The sequence below is a fragment of the Ambystoma mexicanum genome, chromosome 5q (genome assembly GCF_040938575.1).
Source record: "Ambystoma mexicanum isolate Mex_15411 chromosome 5q, UKY_AmexF1_1, whole genome shotgun sequence".
Lineage (NCBI taxonomy): Eukaryota > Metazoa > Chordata > Amphibia > Caudata > Ambystomatidae > Ambystoma > Ambystoma mexicanum.
Genome location: NC_090933.1, coordinates 700,627,641 through 700,642,693, shown reverse-complemented (window position 1 = coordinate 700,642,693; position 15,053 = coordinate 700,627,641). Strand labels below are relative to the sequence as shown.

General features: G+C 49.9%; 1 protein-coding gene across 1 annotated transcript in view; it reads left to right on the top strand.

Moving 5' to 3' along the window:
* SLCO5A1 (solute carrier organic anion transporter family member 5A1) overlaps positions 1–15,053 on the top strand; it is a 697,625-nt gene that overhangs the window by 433,456 nt on the left and 249,116 nt on the right. The window lies entirely within an intron of this gene.

Sequence of the window (15,053 nt, the reverse complement as noted above, 5' to 3'; positions counted from 1 at the left end):
TATGAATCGGTTATGCATATCAGTATGAAAAATCAGTTATGCATGTTATGGTATGCAATATAGTCTTGGGGCATGATGTAAGATAAACACCACGCACTGCCCCATTTGAGCACGCACATGCAGCGCCTCTGTTCTGAGGCTGTTATGGAAATCCTCTTTGGTGTCATTCATGGAATCGCACATGTCGAAATACTGAGGAAATATCCCCATATCAGGTGAATTGTGGGTATCAGTGGCATTGTAACAATTTACTGACAAATGTAGTAAATTCTGAAAAATGCTGTCGCTGGCCTCTTAAAAATATTAGAAATGTTCCTGTCATTTTACAGGGGATCGAATCATTCATCGGGCGGGGGGGGTTGGGGAGGGTTGGGGGGGAGATGTGCCAGGTCTGATCTGACTAATTCAGGAATGCATAGGGAGGGGGGGGTAGATGTGCCAGGTCTGATCTGACTAATTCAGGAATGCATATTTACCCCTGGTGCGGCACAGAGAGACTTGTTTGTGCCATACTCACCTGTCCAGTTACAAAATTAACCACCACATTCTAGTAAGCAGAACTGTGTCATAAATATACGAGAACACTTGCAAACATGTGTAGTTCTAACATAGTCACAACATAGCCACAAATCTGGCTGCAGTGATAAGAATTCGGCCGTCAGAGGGACATTTAGAAGGTCCAGTTATGTTGTAGGAGCACAACGTATCTTGAACTAAAAGTTGCCACAGTTATTTGAACGTCATGACTAGTGAAAAGTATTGAATAATGTTTGTCCGGTGTCTTCTGAGAAACAGTACATTTGAGTAGAGGTTTTCTATTTGGCACAGCCCTTTTCTTCACAGTTTTCTGTTCCTCACTTCTGCCCCTGCCCCTACAGGAGGTAATAAGGCTTTTTGATGTTATTGAACTTCCCAGAAGTACCTACGTTTGGAAAAGTTCTCAGATCCACATGTGGGCTCTAACTTTTCGATCCCTGATTTTTCCAAAAGATTGTTGGGTGCCATTTTTGGGGATTGATTTTCTATCTAAAATTACCATGATTGGCAACTTAGGTGCTAATTGAATAAGTAACCTCTCCCAAAAGCAGTTACGTTATGTGGATTTTCACATGGTACCGAGGTGTGGTCCCATCCAGTGACCCTTGACATTTCAAAACATTGGTAGTGTTTGTTGCTAGTTACTGGAACTGAAGTCCAGGTTTGTGGCCATGAAATCGTTATCGACCCCTTAATAACCACCATCTCAAAATGTTGCCCTCATGCACAAGAACAGTTGAGTGGTTGGAGTAGGAATGGTTTACAACACTTATATTATGGAATGTAGAAAGACATACCATAATAGTACCTACCTCTGTCTATGTGTGAGCTTTGTCCCATTCATGATCAGTTCTTTGACTGTAGGCTTCTGTTTTTAGGGTGTACCACTCTCCAGTTTGGTACAAGTAGTTTTAGTTTTCTAAAATCCATGATTCAAACTATTATAATACAAAATTATACAATCTTTATAATGCAACCCACTCAGGTGAGTCCCCCAAGCCAAATGCCATACACTAGCCACGTTAGATCTCTACTATGCAGTGCTCCAGGACATTCAAGCAAGCGTATCCCTCTCAATGCAATCCATCCTTGCCATTACTCGTAACGGATATGCTGTAAACACTCTCCCCAAGGCCATCTTATTTTAGCTATTCAAATGAAATGAAGTAACAAACATATAACACATTTTCCTTTGAATTAAACATACTGCAGATCCTTACACTGCAGTGTGTTATCTGGACTCAACACTGTGCGGTGCACATCTCGTTGACTGCTCACACAGCAAGAAAAGTTATTGTATAAATAACACCCCGCAAGAGTGACAGCAATGACCATGGTCCTGCCAGAACATTGGTTCATGTCTGCCAGAATGCCACAGACCCATACATGTATGACAAGGGTGGCCAAGTCGCAGGTGGGGAATGAAGGTATTTACTTTGACATACTATTGCTGCTGAAGAAAATATTAAACCATGTTACTCCTTTTCTTAGAATGTCACAGCAGATGTGACCTATGTAGTGGATAGAATCACCCACCGAACCTCATTCTCTGAGGTGAAGACCTGTGGTCTGGCAACCATGAAAAGGATCATGGGAGTTGGGTCTGTGGACCAGGGGTAGCGGAAGTGACATCACATGAACCTTGACCTCTGATGACATCACAGGAAGTGATGTCATTTGACCCCACCTCGAAGTGACATCATGGGGAGCGACTGAGCATGACCTTTCACCCCTTGACAAAACAAAGTGGCATCACATAGCATTGTACCTAAGTACTCTATGGCCCTCATTACAACTCTGGTGGTAGCCGTGCCGTTAAAAACGGCACGGCTGCCGCCGGAGTTGCATTTGCTCCAGCACCCGTGAATGGGCAAGAACCGGGCCATGCCGAGTTAGGCAGACCCGGTAATTGCCCATTTTCGGGTGCTGGAATCAAGGGCCTCCCCATCCCCATTCTGCCCCATAGGGCTGAATGGGGATGGGGACGTCGGATGCACCGGCACAACTCTTAATGTGCCGGTGCATCCGACGTGCTCTGCTTACCGGTGCCGTTACACCCGCCAGAAAAAACCCATAGAAGTACCCGCATGCTTACTGGTACCGTACTTCACAGACCGCAATGCTCGTAATGAGGGCCTATGCATTGTTAATATCAATGTGTATAGGCCCATATTGCCAAATTACTGCAAATGCAAGCAGACGTCCAAAGCCAAATGCTAATGATGTGTTATTACATAGCACTTGTGCTTAAGCTCTTTATATTGAACAAATATACATACAATATCACCCAATCTGTGTTGATACTCTTTTATCGACTTCAGAAGGATGACAGGCTGAGAAACCAAGCCGGGATTCGAACCTGCAACCTGCAGATTACACACACACACACACATTGCAGCAGCGAGCGCTCAACACATTGAGCTCTTATTGGCTATAGCTATCTTACCGGCTGCAGTCAAATGAGCAATTACATGTCTGATAGTTCTCAAAGTCAGAAACCAAATTGCACTCTGTAGTGGATACCATTAAACTGGTAACTGAGAATTAACCGTAGGCCAGTTCATTTGCAGGGCAGGTGAAAAGTTGGACACATGTCAAGCCTGCGTGGATCTACTTTTCAGGCTTCAGAGGTTAGCAAAATACATACCATTGGGAGGGTTAACAACTGTGATGCTGAATTTAGAGCAACCCTTACTCTGGGCACTCGTTACCTCATACATGCAAACACACATCCTGAACAGCATGCCATGGAGATAGGAAAGACAGACACATTACAACAAAACATTCATTGTGGCACAATGAAATCAAGGGCCACTTTGTGTGCTATGTTCAAACATTTCTACACTGTACACAAGCTTTTAGGCACAAGGATTTTGTCAAGTGACCGAGGACACCGAGATAGAATGTGTTGTGATAATTGTAACAGAGAAAACGGCAGAAAAAACGTGCTATAACTGCAACTTGCAAAAAGCAAAATACATAATACGAAATGGATGCTTATTCTACTCTAATTGCTTTTTGGAAGTTTATGTCTGCATTGTGAATTTGAGGTGCTTAAGAACAGACTAAATCAGTTACTCACCCCCTCAAGTGGGATCTATACGATTACTGCGATGAAATTGCTGACTTTATTTTTTATTTCAACCCTCTTTACACCACCTATATATGCGGGGGGAGACCCCCGCACCCTCCTCACTTGCATTATATACCATTACCCCGCCCACATATTTATGTGGTGTAGAGGGGGTCGAAATAAAAAAAAAGTCAAAAGTTTTGAAGGGCGCAGTAATGGTGTAATTCCCCTGAAGTGTGCCTCAAATACACATTTAATGTGTCTAGCAATTATTGTGTAGAATTCAAGAAAGTCAAATTATTTGTTATTCCTATTCTTTCTAATTTAGGGTCACTGCTCACACTTGTGGAACCCCCTTTTTTTTTAAGTGGCCTGAACAAGAAAGCCAGTCACTCCAGAAACAAAGAGCCACATGGCGTTGGCCACAGCCCAGGAGCTCCCATTTAAAGAAAATAAAAATAAAATTATATTAACTTTTTTTAGGGGTAGCAAGGGAGACCTCAGGGGCGGCAGATGCGACCCCTGGTGATCCCCACTTGATGTCCCTGCCTGTGCATTGCAAATGAAGTTGTGAAAATAGAAGTCCTTTTAAACTGTTAAGAATTTCTCTTCTGGCTTGTCCCCCATGGTTTGCCCTCCAATTTTGGTGGCTTGTAGGTTTAGAGGTTTAAAGTTAATATACAGTAATATAAAGTAGCAGAAAGAGTAACACACATATTTCAAAATTGTGCCACAGGGAGTGGTGTGCTAACTTTAGTGGTGCAGGTAAAGTAATCGTATGGGGTAGGTAGCAGTGTGGAAGAGGAAGTTGTGCAGTTCATTAGTGTTTTATGGTAGTCAAACTTGTGTTCTGTGTCATGAATTACTGCTGGGCAGGTAGTGGTTTAGGGGAAAGAGAGGGAGTCCTGCATGAAAGACATTGGTGCAGGAAGGCAAGGATGTGCATAGTCACTGTTGCTAGAAAGGAAGTTGTGCAGAACATGTAGATTTATAAGTGGGGTTGGAAGTTATGCTATTTAGCTTTTATTCTGCACTCTTGACCACTGTAGCGGGTGAACTGTGACCCCAGACAGGGTGCAAACTAGACCGTGCTCTGTGGTGTAAGACAGAAATAAGGAAAAAGGCAAACAGGAATAGGCAACAATGGGAAAAGTAAGAGAGAGAGCAGAAGACAAAAGGTGACATGGATTGAGTGGTAGCTTTAGCTATCAAGGATGCATGTACTATAGAATGAGCTTAGACCAAAATGGTCATGAAAAGGATCAGGAGCTGACCGTAATGGACAAATCCGTTATCTTTTGAGTTAGGAGTGCAATGTGTTGTACGTGTAATTATAGGTAAGGTTAAGTATATGTCCTTGTGAACTGTTCAAGAGTTCCTGGATGTTGTGGCAGCTTGGAGACCAGCTATTCATATAGTGTCCCTTATGAGGAGTGCTTGAGGGACCCAGAGCTATGAATCTATGGATGTGGTGTGGAATAGTCAGTGGTATGGGATAAGAGAGGGAGAGATGCAGGGCAGCTATGGTATGAATCAATGCTAGCCAATTATATTTTGTGTACAGGAGAGGCATGTTTACATGTCATGAAGGTGTGCGAAATAGAGCTATGGAAAAAGATAATGTGCATGTCAGTCGGTGTGTGGGACATGTAGTGGTGAAACAAATTCAGTAGTCTGTTACAGAGAGAGGTGCTGAACATGGTGCTAAACATCCAGCTGTGTTGGTAATGTACAGGTGGGGGTACGGAGTGATAGGGGAAACTCATTGACAAAGTACACAATGTGGTATAACGCTCTTAGTGTTGTGGGAAGGGATTGGGCAGGGCAGTAAGCGTTGCAGCACTTGGAATGGTGTAGATAAGTTAGTGGTGCAAGCCACAGAGTGGTGCTGCACAGCAAAGCCATCCTCAGCATGTTCATGTAGAGTCTCTCTGAATTTCTTGCTAGTGTGGCTCCCGGGCAGTTTGAGGTCTCTGAGGAAGATGTTAGTTGTGTTTTTGATGGATCCTGTTGTGATGACATTGGTTATTCTGTCAAAAAAGGCCACATTGGTTTGGGGTGCTCAGTCGATCAGGAGGAAAATAGAAGGTAGCCATCTGAGAACTGGTGTGTGTGAAGTGGAAAGAGTGGAGTCCCATGGATGCAGGTGTGGTGTGCTCCTCAAAGGTGCATGTCGGCCAGTCTTCATTTTTTTTCTCTTTGTATTGTGGGATTGAGGTCACCTAGAACGTGTGTGGAAATTGATTGAGCTATGTCTTTGCGATGAAGCGTGTGTCTAAGTTGTGAGCAATGATGAAGTCAACAGTGTCGGCTGCATTAAGTACTGCTGAGTGAGCTTTGATGAGCGTAATGTTGCTTGTCTATGTATAAGGTAAAGTGTGGCTGGTGATGAGAAGGATGCAGATGATGTTTGGTGATTTGTGTGTGTCTGTGCGCAGGATGTGGACTGGGTGTTGACATGTGCGAGTGTGGGCGAGGATGGAAGGTTTGAATGAGGTGTGATGCTCATGTTGCTTGCTTACCTGGGATTCTTGAAGCAGGGGTTCCTGCCCTTTCCAGGTCCATACAGGACGAAACAGTAGTTCCCTTTTTGTTCATAGGATGTTTCTATATTCCTGTTCGGACATTATGAGGGTCTTCAACACACCAGTTGTGTTTGTTATTGTGCACTATTTTATTTATGACAGATAGGCATTTTGAACATGAGTTCAATAAAACATGAGTAAAAATATAAAAATATGAAATCGTATTTTTAACATCTCTATGATTCAAAATATACAGTGAAGAGCCATACCCTGATGTATACAATAGTAAACAAAATCCTTGCATTCAAAGACAAATGGGTATGAGCAATATTGTATGTTCAGACTTGGATGAATCAACGTGCAGCATTATGAAATATTTATAAGAATATTTACTACAATACCTGTTTTTTTCATATATACAAAGCTGTATTAATATTAATTTCCATGCCCTTTATTTGGGGGTGTGGGAGGTTCTTACACTTCGAAGCTAGCAACATGTTTTTACAAACTGAAAATAAAGCTTTACTTTGTAGTACCCAGGCTCCAGTCTCATCTTCAGTACAATCCATAATTCCTTTACCAAACATTATCATCTCAGGTTGTTTATCTTTCAGGCAGCTATTGATTTTACTCTGTTAATAACAGCAGTCCAGTACAGTTGGAACTGAGTACAGGACCGAAACATGTGACCCAGTGACCCTAGATTACCACAACCGCTCTACAATTTGGGGGAGGCTGTTAGACACATGGCCCTAATTATGATTTTTGGTGGGGTACCGTCAAACTGACCCTACCGTTTCCATCGCCCGATGTCCCAGTATCACCGGGTACTCTTACGTCCTGTCCCCTTTCCTCCATACTGCAAGGGCGTCCCTTCCAAGGGACGGGAGACAGAGCCTTTTTCACCAGAAAAAACCTTCTTCCGCTTTAAATGTATAGGTGCGCAGGGGTGCGGCCCTGGAAGCATGCACTGTCCTGACTCTGCCCTCCGGCACCACACCTCAGTCCCCTTTTCCGCGTCGACAGGAACGTCCGAATTCACCAGTGCTCCTGGGTTTGTCTTCGGCCATGTAATTCCACCCGCAGATACTTCTTCTCTTTGTCTTTTTTTTGTCGTCTTTCTTATCATTCAGGTACTCTGTCCTCAGGCGTCACGCTCCTCTCTGGCGCATGTCGACTTCCACAGGGTTTAGCAGGTGTCCATCCTGCAACAGGCTCTTCCCAACTTCAGACCCCCATGCCCTCTGCCTATGTTTCCTTGGCCCAGACAACGGTTGGCAAGCTTGAACAGCGTGCAAGATACTGGGCCTCATTACAAGTACTACGGTCCGGAATTAACACTGCCGGTAAAACCATACCGGCACTGTTTCCATGTCCGCGCAATCATGACCCGCGGCCCCGGTAATAGCACCACCCTAAACCGCCACCGCGGAAATAGGGTTCCCGTTAAGTCCGTCTGCACGGAAACCCCTCCGTTACCGTCAACACGAAACACCGTGAGCATCACAACTAGCGCGGACACGGAAATACCGGTAAAAAAATGGCGGAAATACTGTGATCACGGTGGCGGAACCGCCGCCAGCGCGAACATGGCGTTATACACTGCCTGCTGAACTGAATCAGGGCACAGGTGCACCAAATCAGCCCAGCTGGACCTAGCAGGCCACTGGGAGCCTACAAAAGGGCCACACCCAGCCCAACACAACACAGAACCATGCAGGCAGCAGGTCTAGTAGCACTGGGACTGGGCCTACTCAACCAACAGGCAGCACTGCACATGGTGGCAGTAATGGCGCAGAGGAGGAGGCGTAGGCGGAGGAGGCGCAGGCGGCAACCAGCCAACCCTGCAGCTATGGCAAACCCCATTGCCCAGCCAGCCCGACCCCGCCGCCAGCCACCAATACCACGCATCAGGGCCTCACCCTGGAACCTCACCCCAGGACAGATCCACACCCTATACCGGCTGGACCGTGCAACAATCCTGCACATCACCACCATGATTGAGGACAACATCAGCAGCCTAATTGACACCCCCACCGACATCCCCCCCCCTCTTGAAGGTTGTCTCAGTACTGCATTTCCTTGGCACTGGCACCTATCAAGACACGGTTGGTGAGCTGCACGGCATATCACAACCGTGTTTCTCCAAAATCCTGGTACAGGTACTGGATGCCCTGTTGCGCCATGTGTCGGAACACATAGCCCTACCCCGCACCCTCCCCGAGGTCATTGCCACCAAGTTGGCCTTCCATGCCATAGCAGGCATGCCAAATTGCATAGGCGCAGTTGACTGCACCCACGTCGAGCTGACAGTACCACATGCAATTGAGGCGGGTTTCCGCAATAGGAAACAGTATCACTCTTTGAATGTCCAGATGGTTTGTGATGCCATGCAACTGATTACACACTGCTGCGCATGTTTCCCAGGCTCATCACATGACTCAATGGTACTGCGGAATTCCACGTTGTCACAGTACATGGAACGCTATGCCGGACAAAGCACATGGCTATTGGGTGAGTACAGCTGACGATGCTACAAACCTGTCGGAGTGGTGTGTGTGTGTCCAGGCCAATGAGCATTGTGAGTGTGCCGCTGTGACCGCACATGCATCACCCCCCTTCCATCTACCAAATACACAGCGGATGCCAAACATCATGAAGGAAGACATGACAGGGCACCACAATGTGCCCGTGCACACGCTGCCACAGCCAATCCCGTCACTGTCCCATGAACCCTGTGCCACTGCAGACACCCACACTCAATTGAAACACTGCCCCAAAAAGCATGAGAGGCGTGTAAATGAGACGACGTGTATTTACTACTTCCGTACAGTGGAGTCACTCTGCCATGTGTGGACAGCACTGCACCATGACATGCACACAATCAAATGTCACCCGCAGGGCACAGTAAACATGCAAGTTAATGTGTAGGCCCATATGCAGTCAGCGACATACCTCGTGATGCCCAAGACATACCTCCATACACTGCATGGTACATATGCATGAATGAATGATGATACACGAATGCACAGCAGCAGATGAGGACATGATGCCACAAACACTGACATGTTCCCCCATCTACATCCCATGTAGGTGATGCGGGATATGCACTCACGCCATGGATGATGACACCTGTACGGAGACCAAGGAACAGGCATGAAGAGGCATACAATAGGGCACATATCCGCACACGTGGAATGATTGAGAGGACATTTGGACTGCTGAAGGCCCGTTTCCGCTGTCTGAGCAGATCTGGCGGATCACTGCTGTACAGCCCAGTGAAGACGGGCAAAATCACGCTCGTATGTGCCATGCTGCACAATATATGCCTGCGCAGGAACATCCCAATGCCACCAGACGCAGATGAGGAAGATGGGGATGGGGATGGAGATGGGGATGGGGATGGGGATGGGGATGGAGATGGGGATGGGGATGGAGATGGGGATGGGATGGCACCGCCTCCCCCTGGGGGTCCACATGATGGCACCGCCTCCCCCTGGGGGTCCACATGATGGCCACATGATGGCCACATGATGGCCAGAGAGCACGGGATGCCCTGATGTCTAGACTCAGCCAGTGTGGAGACGGTGGGGATGTCGGTGGTGGTGGTGTGCCGCACATCTGTAGTGGCTGGTAATGTGGCCAGAGGTGCAGAACTGCCGGCAGCATCCTCCTGTGTGGTGGCGGTGGCTAGTGTACTTGCTGATGCAGATTGGCTGGCCTGTTGTGCAGTATCACTGTCACTTGAAACGGCTGTGGGGACACAAAGGGCATGCAATTAGTTGTGGTGGCAGATGGGTGCATCACATGCGTCATTAAGATTGTACATTGAATAGTGTTAGTCACATGCATCTGATTGCTGGTGTCTGCATTCAGTGATATTGGTTGCCATACGGATCATGATGGGTCCTTTGGCCCACACATGCACTGCCTGGGGGGGGGTTGTTAATGGGTCCTTTGGCCCACACATGCACTGCCTGGGGGGGGGTTGTTAATGGGTCCTTTGGCCCACACATGCACTGCCTGGGGGGGGGTTGTTAATGGGTCCTTTGGCCCACACATGCACTGCCTGGGGGGGGGGGGTTGTTAATGGGTCCTTTGGCCCAGTACTCACAACTGCATATTTACATGTGGCATTCATGTTTGGGCACTTACCGGCATCTGCAGGTGGGCTCACTCCTGCCTCAGCCTGCCCGATCCCATGGATTCCCTCTAGGTGGAGGACGCTGCTGCAACGCTCCTCCCATGCTTGCAGCCTCAGTGAGGAAGGGGGTCCTCCGCCTGTCCCACTGCTGCGTTGGCGGTGCGTGGAAATGAGGTTGCGTACCCTCAGCCTCAGGTCGTCCCAACGCTTGTGGCAGTCCTTCACGCTCCTCACTGCCACGCCCACAGCGGTGCACTTGCGTGCAGCTTTGGCCCACACCTCCTTTCTCCGCTGCTGTGTGGCACGCCGTTGGTCGGCGCTGAACAGCATCTCAGCATTGTCCACAATGTGCTCCACCAAGACGGTTAGCTCTGCCTCGCTGAAGCGCTGTTTGCGCTGCCTCTGAGCAGGAATCCTGGCAGACATGCTGGTGGTCCCTTTTGGCTTCTCAGAGTTAGGATTGTGCTTGTGCTGGATCTGGATGGCAATGGATTGTGCTTTTATATGGTGGCCGCCTCTCTGTTTCCTGTTTTGGCGATCATGGTATTTCCGGTTCCGTGTCCGTGGTGGCGGAGGCGGAAACGGGTTTTGCGCCACTTGTGGCTTCGTTATTTCCATTTCCGTGGGGTTTTCTGTGACGGCGGTAACAACGTTTCCGAGTCCGTGTGGTGCGCGCGACCGACAGCGTGTAATCGGACGGTTTTTCCGCAACCTTGCGGACACGGAAACGTTTTTACCGCCGTCACGGATTTTGCACGGTCCCGGACTGGCAGGTTGTAATGAGGCCCACTGTCATTGAAATCATTGAAGAACAGACTAGCTAGGTGGAGGGAGCTCTTCCAGAAGTCGCCTCCAGAGGACCTCAACAACTTCGTGAAACACTGAGCCAGGCCCAAGGTAGGGCCACTATTTTCCATCGCCCCCCGCAAAGGAGACTCCTTCCCAAGGACTCACCTGCATGGGAGGGACCGCTCAGGTCCTTGTACCAGCATGTGCCCTGAGGCTGCTGCATGTACCGGCCTTGCGGCCGAGGGATCCTTGGATACTCCCACTGACAATGTTGAGGGACCGGAAGGTTCTTGTACCAGATTGTCATCCGAGGGGCTCTGCCATTGTACCGGCAGTATGGCGAGGGGCTACGTCCTAGTACCATGAATACATCCGAGGGGGCGCCTAAAAGCAGCTCTACCGACCCCCTGCACGAGGGTGTCACACCTACCGGCTCTAGGCCCGAGGAGCAGGGTAGGCCTTGTGATCAACATGCAAGAGTCTTGGAGGAGGCTGGGCCCAGCGAGCCGAGCAACACATCGCAGCATGTGGCAGGCAGCTCAACAAGATGCCACTGTGCTAGACAGAAGCACCCGTCCGACGCCATTCCAGGAGTTTGGCGAAGAACAAGTTTCAAGGTTGTACTGGCCTCAACCACGCACTTGGCCTTCAGCCTATCCTTCATATGCGCAGGGCAGTTTCCCACTGCGTCTATATGGGCAGGGTATGCAGCGGCTCCAGCAGCCTCCTGCTACCCCGTCAGTACCCCCTATCACCTCTGCGGCCAATGAAGAGGGGTTCTTCTAGAGATTCCTTGGGCTCATTAAGTCACCTCAGTTGGGGGTTATCCTCAAGGACGCCATGAGGGAGGTGCTCCCTACGATGCTACTGGCACCACAAGCTCACCCGCCAATGCTCCCGGCCCTGGTGCAGCCGCTGCCTCCGGCACCCCAGCTGATTCTTCAGGCAGTTCCGTACCAGCCTCTGCGTCCTCCTCATCCTCCGGCCACAGTCCCCGTACCCCAGCCTCTGGCTCCAGCTACTCCTCCACCTCTGCCGCATCCTCCTGATCCACAGGATGCTCACACGCCATCCTCAGCCAGGGCCTTCCACGAACATCTTGCAGGGCTGGTGGAGTATCTGGGTCTACCCCAGTCCGAGGTTGAGCAGCCGGCAGAGGGGGTTCTGGCTGAGGTTCTCACATGACGCCCCTCTGCCAAAACGGGGATTCCACTATAGACCGATGTAGTCTCCCTGGCCAAGAAGGGTTGGCTCAAGCACCACTCGCTCCAGCCAGTCAATCGACGCCTGGACGCTAAGTACAGGCAGATGGAGGGGGATACACTCTTGCTATGGGCCCATCCTCAGCCACACTCCTCAGTGATCACTGCGGCATCACTATACTCCAAGCCTCAGTCTTCATCAACCTCCACAGCAGTCACGCTACTAGGCAAGGAGTAGAAGATCTTGGAGGCGTATGGGAAGAAGCTGTATTCCAACGCATACTTACATCTTCGTCAGGCCAACGCCGATGCCATGCTGGCGACCGCTAACCAAAGGAAATTGCCCGGAACTCCCTACACAGAGCCAATCACGTTTTAAGGCCGGACTGGCTGAGGCCAAGCTGGTGGCGCAGGACCTCATGGAATCCACCATGGCTCATATTGACGCCTCTAGCCGTGCCATCTGTATCGCCACAGACATGAGATGGACAGCCTGGCTCCGGGCAACGAAATTCAACCCGGACATCCAGAAACACATATTAGATCTGCTGTTCAAGGGTTTGGGGGATCTTCCACTCCACCACGAGCGAAGAGCTGGACAAGAAAAAAAACTGCTCACTAATGGCCAAGTCTTTATCCATCTTGACAAAGAGCACGCCAAGGTCGTACACCGAGACACAGCAGCGCTCTGACAGGAGGCGTACGAATGGAGGGTTCTGCAGCTTCCAGTAACGGAGATCCAGGTAGCTTGACTGCACGCCGTCTCAGAACCGGCGCAAGCAACATAAAGGGAGGGTGTGGGCAGCAAGGGCTTTTTCCAGCCCCCCTCCTCCGTGACAGCCTCCGAGGGAAAGAAGGCATGACACGCCCTTCCGGGTCCACGTGTCTCCAGTGGGGGGCAGGCCTGCTCTCCATGCACACTTCCGGCGTCAGAATTTCACGTACCCCTGGATTCTCTCTGTAATATCCACGGGGTACCACCTACCCATCCCAGCCTCTCCTCCCTCCTCACCTCCACTCCCTCAAGTTGGGACAGCAACTCTTCTGGTGGAGATCTGTAGAGAGCCAGGCTGTGGGGGAAGTCCCAGCCTCCCAATGAGGCTTGGGCTTTTACTCCAGGATTTTCGCCATTCAGAAAAAGAACCAGGTGGGCCTGAGAGTTGTGTTGGACCTCTCCACCCTCAACCTCTTCTTGCCCCTGCAAAAATTCAAGATGGTTACGCCAGCTTTTATAGCGGAGATATTGTGCTAGGGAGACTGCATGTGCTCCCTGGATCTGAAGGACACGTACCTACACGCCCCGATTTGGCAGCCTCATTGGTTTTTCCTTCGGTTTAGGATCATGGGCTACCATTTTCAATACAAGGTCCTCCCTTTTGGCCTCAACTTGGCCCCCAGGGCCTTTACCCGGCTCATGAACACAGTGGCTGCCCTCCTCAAAGCGCAGTGCCTCCACATCTACCCATACCTCGACGACTGGCTCATCAGGGCTACATCTCCGGAAGTGGTTCACCACTCTTCGAACACACTGCACGATCTGGGCTTCTATCTCTACCTTGAGGCGAGAAGGTATTTCCATCGGAGGACAAGATCTCGGCCATCAAGAGGGCCACCGCCCACTTCCTCAGCAGAGAGGTGACCTCGGAATGGTGGTACCAGCATCTCCTGGGTCTCTTGGCGGCGGTCCTATTAGCCGTCCCTCACACCAGACTGAGTATGAGGAGGATCCAGCTGCACTTCGTGGCTTCATGCGACCAGGAGCGGGGCTCTCAATCCGAGGTGATCAGCATTCCTCCATCCCTGCACCCGTACCTCACATGGTGGTCCAGGGACTGCAACCTACGGACGGGCAAGTCCTTTCGGCTGCCTCACCACAGGCCACCATCACCACAGACTCCTCGCTCGAGGGCTGGGGAGCCACCCTGGATGATCTATCGGTCCACGGCACCTGGACTCGACAGGAGCAGGAATACGACATCAATTGGTTAGAGCTGAACGCCATCTGACTAGCGCTCAGAGCATTCCTACCACTTCTCAGGGGCAAGGTTGTCCTCATCCAGACAGACAACTCGACCAGCATGTACTATGTCAACAAGCAGGGAGGCACCAGATCCCCTCCTCTGTGAAGGCTGGCGATCAGCATGTGGGAATGGGCCCTGGAAAATTAAATTTACCACACGGCAGTCCACCTCCCGGGAGAAGCCAACCTGAGGCAGACAGGCTCAGCAGGTTGGGAGCAGACAATTACAAGTTGAAGCTAAATGACCTCATTATTCAGGAGATCTTCAACAAGTGGGATCACCCCCAGGTGGATCTCTTTGCCACCTGGCACAACAAGAAGTGCCCTCAGTTCGCCTCCTGGCAGGGACAGGGCCCCGGCTCCCTGGGTGACGCATTTCGGCTTCAGTGGAACGGCATGACGGATTACGCCTTCCCGCCCACTCCACTGATTCACAGAGTGATTTGCAAGATCAAGGAGTCTCACCAGATTAACATCATTCTAATAGCTCCATGGTGGCCAGCCAGGCCATGGTTTTCAGAGCTGCTCAGCCTATCGGAGATGCCTCTGATTCACCTCCCGAAGGGCCCGACACATCTTCTGGTGCAGCAGGGGGTCAGGGTCATCCACCCTGCACTTCAGAAACTAGCCCTCACAGCGTAGTTCCTGAGCAGGTAACGCTGCGGCACCTCAGCCTCTCCCATGCTAATCTGGAAATCATACAGGGCGCAAGGAGCAAGGCTACCAGGGCCCAGTATAAAAGTAAATGGACCAGGTTCTACCA